General features: G+C 30.2%; 1 pseudogene; it reads right to left on the bottom strand.

The window, feature by feature from the left end:
* Positions 1–1,998: 1,998 nt before the first annotated feature.
* Positions 1,999–5,512, bottom strand: LOC143600061 (putative pumilio homolog 7, chloroplastic; annotated as a pseudogene).
* Between the last annotated feature and the right edge of the window lie 2,376 nt (positions 5,513–7,888).

Here is a 7,888-nt window from a genome sequence, read left to right on the forward strand (position 1 = left end):
AACACAATATTAGAATTGACATAATTTCTAATAATCAATAATTAATATATCATAAATTAATTAACCGTTTTATCATCATTTATAAATATTATTCGGCATATATGATTTAGTGAATATTATTAAACATGACAACTTTTCATAATTTATTAATATTATTATTCCCATGAATCAAGATATTTCAAATTATTTCTATCTTTATATGGATGACTAAATTTAAACATAAAACTACAAAATTTAATTAACATATTTAAACTCCTTTTAAATTCGGAAATTGACCAATCTTTCAACAAAGTTTTAACTGTTTTATTACTCTTCATAATTTTAAACTAATTTCAAAATCTTTCCATAATTTTTTGAAGTTTTCAATTAACCAATTTGATTTTCATTTTTGTAATTATTTCTAAACTGATTAGCCATATTAGTAAAATTAGAACCGATTTGATTTTAATTTTTGTGATTTGGCATTAACTAGAATAAGTTATCATTTTAATATTCAAAAAACTGATTGTCAAACTATAAATATTTGTCATAATTGTAAGATAATCTTACTTTAATTTACGTGAATATTAATTATTAATTAATACTAAAATAATAACCGCGTTATTTTAGAACACAATATTCAAATTGATATAATTTCTAATAATCAATACTTAATATATCATATTTTTTCAACATTAATTATTTTCCAAGTCAACATAAAATTTTTTAATCTTTCCAAAGATATTTGAAAATTCATTTATTGTAAAACGTATTAAAGTTTTGCAAATATAACAAAATAATAATGTCAGTGATTTAAAAGTTTGTTGCAAGATTGGTCAAAAATAAAAAAAAATCATAATTTTTTGAAGTTGACTAATTCCAATTTTTTTATATTTTGTAACTATTGTGAAAATATTTCAAAACGGGTTGTTTTGAAAGAGTATCAAATTTGATAGTTATAAAATGACGGCCAAAAAAAGGTTTTTATTGATATATCTTTTTGGTTTAATGGTTTAAGTTAGAAAGATGTTTTATGTTGCCATTTTACTTTGTTTGTTGTTATATGTTATTTTGTTTTAATAAAAACAACAATTTAATAAAAACAACTTTATTATTGTTCAAATGTTACTCATTATTAAATATGTTATTATGGTATATTTAATTTGGATGCTATTGTTTTATTATATTTTCAGGCGGTGAAGCAAAATGAGTTTCTTTTGATAGAATGTTTGAAGAAGTTGATGATGGTTTAATACGAAAGAACATGTTTATGTCATTTGTTGATGTTATTTGGTTGTTCGATGTACATTAACTTATTGTAACTTTTAACTTTTAATATCTAGACAATGTAAATGGTTAACGTTTTAGTTTAAAGAAGTTTTGTGTTGCTTGAATTTGTTGTTTAAATTTATTATGTTTGTTGACATATTTTTCCACCCGCGTATAACACGGGCTATACCCTTATTAAGATTAATACAATACCACTTTACATGCATAATGTAAACATGTTAAATTATGGTCAATTGAGAATTAAGATTCTCTCACTTAATATTTAATACTTTTTATACTCGAACATAATTTGAAAGTGTGAGATTGTGATTCTCACCAAGGGTATGTTTGACAAAACTAGTTGGCGGCTGGTAGCTTGAAGCTGGTGACTGATGGCTTGAAGCTGTCGTTTTTTAGATATATTTAGATGTTTGGCAGAGTAGTTGGAGCTTTTAATAAATGTATAAAATTACTAAAATAGCCATAACTAAAAATAATAATAGTAAATTTATATAAAGAAGGTTACTTAGTAGAAGCTTGTAGCTCTTTCTAAACGTTACTTGTAGAAGCTTTAAACTTTAAACTTTTTCTCCTTACCTAAAAGCTTTAAGCTCTTTGAACCAAACAAGACTTTAAATTAAGTAGAAATTTTTTCTTAAAACTTCTAAAAACTTCCTGCCAAATATACCCTAAGTGTTAATGGGAAATACAAACTCTTATGCTATACTCTAAGATTGAGAATCTTACATATTGAACACCTTAAAATTATCATGCATCTTTACCATAATTGAAAATGCAAACCTTACCATGATTGTCATATGCACAAACTTTAGATTTCCATGTGTCGGATCAGAGTTCATTGACGATTTTATAGTAAAAAGTACACACTTAATGTATGTAGTGTACGCATTTAAACGAGCCAAATACAATGCATCATTCAAACAGTTGAAATGATAAAAATATCCTTAAATAACCAAAATGTACGGGAAAGAAACCTGCACATGTCACGGTAAACACACAACAGAAAAAAAAAAACTTTAAGCAACTGGAATCCAAAAACAACTTTCCTACGTTATGCTTGCACTCAACAACATTAACAAAGCACGTCGTGGGCCCTAACGACACATAGACTTGGCATGTTGGGTTATTGAACACACAAGCAAAGCCCGATTATCTGGTGAATGTGGATAGTAAACTGATAATAAACACATGAAACAACAACATTATGACATGAGATATTTGTCACTTCTTTAAAAGCTTGTGTGAGAAAATCCGCTTTGAATACGGGCTATTTCTTGAGATCGCCTTGTGCGATTCGATTACTTTCACCAACAAGTTATGAAGAGAGCCCTGTTTGAAAACTAGATCACATTATTTGCTATTAACTTTTAGCCGGTTAATTACTTATGAATTAGTTACTTATGAATGGGTCTGACTGTGAAATGATTATATAATTAAATTTACCTTTATAAATAATCGAGATTAACCGAACTTGTTATTTATATAAATAGTTATTTTATATGACAGATATATAGTTACATAAGATAATAAAATCATATTATATTAAATTATGATAAAAAGAATTAAATAATATAGGTTTTCTTACACATGATAAAAAGTATACATATGTAAAAGTAATTATATATCAAAAACTAAAACAATTAAATATTTAATAAATAATAAACAAATTGAACTTGAGCTTGAAAAATTAATATCAAGCCAAGCTTAGGCTCAAGTTTATTAACACCATTATATATTCTTAAAGCAAAAAACCTTCAAAATAGCATGTATTATTGAAAAAAGATTTCTCAATTTTTATTTTTTTTTGAAAAATATCATTTCAAGCCAACCCAATTCAACTTGACCCATAACCCAACGCACCCATGTTTAGACAGCTAGACTATACTAACTTAAAGAGATTCAGACCTCAGTGACTCGAAGGGCAGTTTGGACAACATAATTGGCATGCGGGTCTTGAAGCAACTGTTTAAAATGAGTAGCCGAAAGCAATTCACGTATGATTTTCGACCTGTAATGGTCATCCAACACCGATAAACATTTTTCAACAACATGGCTGCTAAACTTTTGTTTGGAAAGATGGACATAATTGCCCTTAAACTGAGAAACCAACATTGATACTGCAGATGGTATTTGTAACTCCAATATAGATTGTACAACATAGTTTCTGCATTCATAATACACAAACTTTAAAACCATTTATATAAAAGCAGTCATGTTCATAATTAACATACCCAAATGCATCTTGTGCTAGAAGAAGCCCATTTGCAGAAACTTCCAATATTAATCGTTCTTGGTGCTTGCCAGTTGAGTGATTGATGCATCTTTGCAATACACAACATCCATGTTGATAGGTAGCAATGTCCAAACAGAACTTTGAAGCAACTTCAAAGATAAACTGCCACAAAATTAATTAAAAAAGGTTACTAAACATTCCAGCTTTATTATATGATTAAAGATTCAAACACAAGTGAAAAACCTTATTATCTTCGTTAGTCAGGCACTCCAAACATCGTTGAATAACATGGTTCCCGTTAAGATCCTTAATAAGCGCAAGGAATCCTGGTTCGAGTGCAGAGATAACCATCTTGATTTGTTTTCTTGTCGTAAGAGTTTCTATAAGTTTCTGCACCGCACGTGTCCTGTAACAAACACAATGTGTGATCATAATTGTTTTTAGGTGTTTATGAAACATGTTTGGTTCCAGGAAAGTGGACTTCTAAAGGAACCAATTCATTTCATTTTCTGTCTTGTATCAATATTTCATTTTACATATGATTTTTCTCTAATAAGTTGCGCTTGTTAATTTAAAAAAAAAAAATAAATTCACACTTTTGTATAACCTGCTTGTTTTTCCAAAATTCGGTTATATTTTTTTAATTGATAACCGAGTGATATTAAAAAAAAAATACTTTAGGCGATAAAGTACTTTTTTTTAAATTCACGAGACAAAATATTTTATTTCGAATGTAACTAGGTTTTTGAAAAAAATTATATCAGAATGTCGGCAAAGTGTGTATTTAGAATGTATTTTTATTTCTTATAAACTAACCAGCACAAATTACTAGAGAAAAGCCAAATAAGCGAACCTTGATTTTTTACAAATAGTGGACTACCTCGAAACCAAACATATGTTAGAAATCACCTATAAACGTTTTTCAGTGTCCTAAACTAACTAGAAACTAAAAAAAAGAAGACCCGAAAGATTCACATAAGAAAAAGAAACATACCCATGTGTGTTCAATGAGATATGAACAAGTTCGGGTGGCTCTCGAGTGATCTCCATTATAATGCACCTCCTTTGTTCTTCATTACAAACTTCCAAAAGCTTTTGCATTAGGTAATTCCCAAAAGGGTTCACCATAAGATCGTTCACATGCCCGATCGTGTCATCAAACACCATCTCAACATGTTTTAGATCCTCCTCATCAAAAGCCGATTGTATGAATCGACACCCATTTTGCTCTTTAGAAAACATGTATATCTACCCTTTAACATCAGCTAAAGTGTTACATCCCTTTAATATTTTGCCACTTTCACATAAATGATTACACTTCTTGTTTTGCCCTTTAAACCCTCAATTTCTTATATGATTTACACTTTCACCTTGAATCATCAAACTATTTTTTCTTGTGCGATGTACATTACCAGAAACAGCTAAATCTAAAGCTGGATTTTGACTCTGGTGACTTGGATTCATAGAAAACAAACTCTCAGGAATTCAAATTGGGTAATTCAAAACAGGGTTTCTTGAAGAATTTGTGAAGGATTTTCTAAAACCGGTCGAATTAGCTACCAAACTGGGTGAAATTGAACCGAAGTTTCTGAAAATCATATGAGATTTCGGGGTGGGATTATCGAAAAAACTTGAAAAACACTTATTTGATTGAGGAGAACATGTGTTCTGCTTGTAACTACATGAGGGGTTATATGATACATACCATACATCATAGGCGAATAATCGTAATCATAGCCATAACCATTGTTATTATTATTATTATTATTATTATTATTATTATTATTATTATTATTATTATTATTATCACTGTCATGTGATTGATGAAAAGGGATTTCATCCAACAACAATTCAAGCTCATCATCATCCTTCATCTTCTCCTTAGTAATTTCAATTTGCTCAACCATAGTTATTAAAACAAAATTATACAACAAAATAGAAACTCAACCTTAAAGCAATCTACAATGCAATAAAACAAACACACACCATCTAATAATAATAATAATAATAATAATAATAATAATAATAATAATAATAATAACAATTTCTTTTAGGGTTAATACTATGAGGTTGTTGAAGCATGCAAAGATGAAGAAACATTGAATACACTAATAATACACATACTGTATGTATGAATAGGTTACGCACACAAACACTAACACACACTGAGAGTGAAATTGTGGGAAAAATTCAAAATATTGAGGAGAAAATTACCCATGAAAATGAAAAGGATTGAATGCTTCATGGGATCATAAAACATCAAAATAAAGTAGAAAAAGTACACCCGATTTTGTCGAAAACGAAAACCTTTGAAGTTTTCTTTTAATCCATAATATGCCGAAAGAAATTATGTAGGAGTAACAAACACTTCCAACTTTTTGTACCTTTAACGGCCGAATATCTATTAAAAGGACTAGGAGGAATAATATATCTTTATGACGAAAATACCCTTCCTATATATTTATATTTTGGGATGATTTATAAAATGACATAGATACGGCTATGGGTACGGTATTATGTGATACATGTGGGGTGCGGTTACTTGAAATATATTTACATACATGTTTGTTTGCATTTAGTTGAAGGTTTTTTTTAAATGGGTAGTAGAATAATTAATAATCCACTAGCCTACAGTTTTTATGCGTCAAATTTCTTTATTAATAGAACTAGGTGTCACACCCTCAAAATCCACTAACGGAGTTTTACCGTCAGAGGGTGTGAACTAACAGGATCGGATTCATTAGTTATAACCAAACCATAAAAACAAAGTTTTCAAACCACAAAACGTTTACGAGTAATTAATGCGGAAGCGTAAAAACCATCAAATAAATGTTGCGTCACACAGGACGACTTAAAACCCAATGATAACAGTTTAAAATCGGTTTGCATAAACAAAAGCTTTTCAAACAATGCATGATCCTATACCGCGCGCCCGCCTCGGCTACCTGAGAATAACATACAAAAAGTGTCAACACGAGGTTGGTGAGTTCACAAGTTTATATAAAATAAAGCGTTTAGCGTTTTGCGTTCAGCGTTCAGCGTTCAACGTTTTGCGTTTAGCGTTTTGCGTTACCAGATAGTGTTAAATCAATTATATATCTATAGGTAGCTAGCCTATAAAGCAAGTATTACTAAGTGTTCGACACCGAAGCTGACTGTTTATCAAGTGCCTTGCCACCAGGTCATCCAGACCATGGTAATGTGTTAGCCAAAATTACACCCACTCGACCTCCAGTCGAGTTTAGCGTTGGGTGGGGTTTCTCAAACCCAGTAGTACTACTCAACAGTGACTCGCTATTTTCCAATACTAAACGGTTCGATGTGTAGGACTTCATTTGTTTCGTTTGCCACTTAGCCTTTACAAGTGATATATAATTTACTAACAAAATCTTAAAAGCGTTTTCGGAGTATGTTATCTCCCCCAAGTGAAAAGCGTTTAAAGAGTTTAAAAGGGGAAAGTGAAACTCGATGTTTGCGAAGAATTCCCAAAAATAAATCACCAAGTGATGCGCGTCACAGAAAACTCTCTCTAGCGTTCTAAAACAACAAAAAGATTTTCTAAGTATTCAAGCTATTAACGAGTCTCTAGACCCGGCACGTAATACCTATGCAAATATTAGGTTTCGTGTTTCGTTTGTGAATCATGTGTTACTTTAACAAGTACATTTGTGATACGTTACATGTTGTGAATGACTATCTACGTGTCAAGTATTTATAGTGTGCATATTTAGCAACTATTCCCCGCAGGGGCAGTTTGGTCAAATTATAACAATTAACTAGCAACTAGCACTTTTCATGCATTTTCACAATGTTCGGCAGTTAACTTTACCGAGACAGAATTCTACTTGAAAGATTTTACTATTCCACAGATCATAGCATCTCAATTAATTCATCAAAATTCAGATTTGCATAACGTTTTTTGTAAAATCATAAAAGTTAACTTTTACATGTTCAAAAATTGCAAATTTATATTCTTTAGAAGCTAGACTCAACCTAAATTACTGTAATATCAATTATCTCGACCAATTTTCACATTCACACCCTGTTACAGTCAATTGAACATCAATAACACAATCTGTCCAGAAACTGTTTGCATCCAAACTCAACATATTAACTATCTATTGGCCATAATCCGTTCATATGACCTTCTAGACACCATAATCATTATCCATGCACATCAAATACACACAACATACATGATTAGGGTTTTACTTGAACTCAAAATCAAAGAAACAAGCAATTAACATGCAATAACATCAATTCTAGTTATCAAATCACAATCAATACATCATCTAATAAAAAAAACATATAAACACCATACATAAGATTTTCGGACCTAGGGTTTATAATTATACCTTCAAAAACACCAAAGCAAGCAAGAGGAAG

The sequence above is a fragment of the Bidens hawaiensis genome, unplaced genomic scaffold (genome assembly GCF_021521415.1).
Source record: "Bidens hawaiensis isolate Kalapana, Puna unplaced genomic scaffold, B.hawaiensis_p1.1 tig00053262_1, whole genome shotgun sequence".
Classification (NCBI taxonomy): domain Eukaryota; kingdom Viridiplantae; phylum Streptophyta; class Magnoliopsida; order Asterales; family Asteraceae; genus Bidens; species Bidens hawaiensis.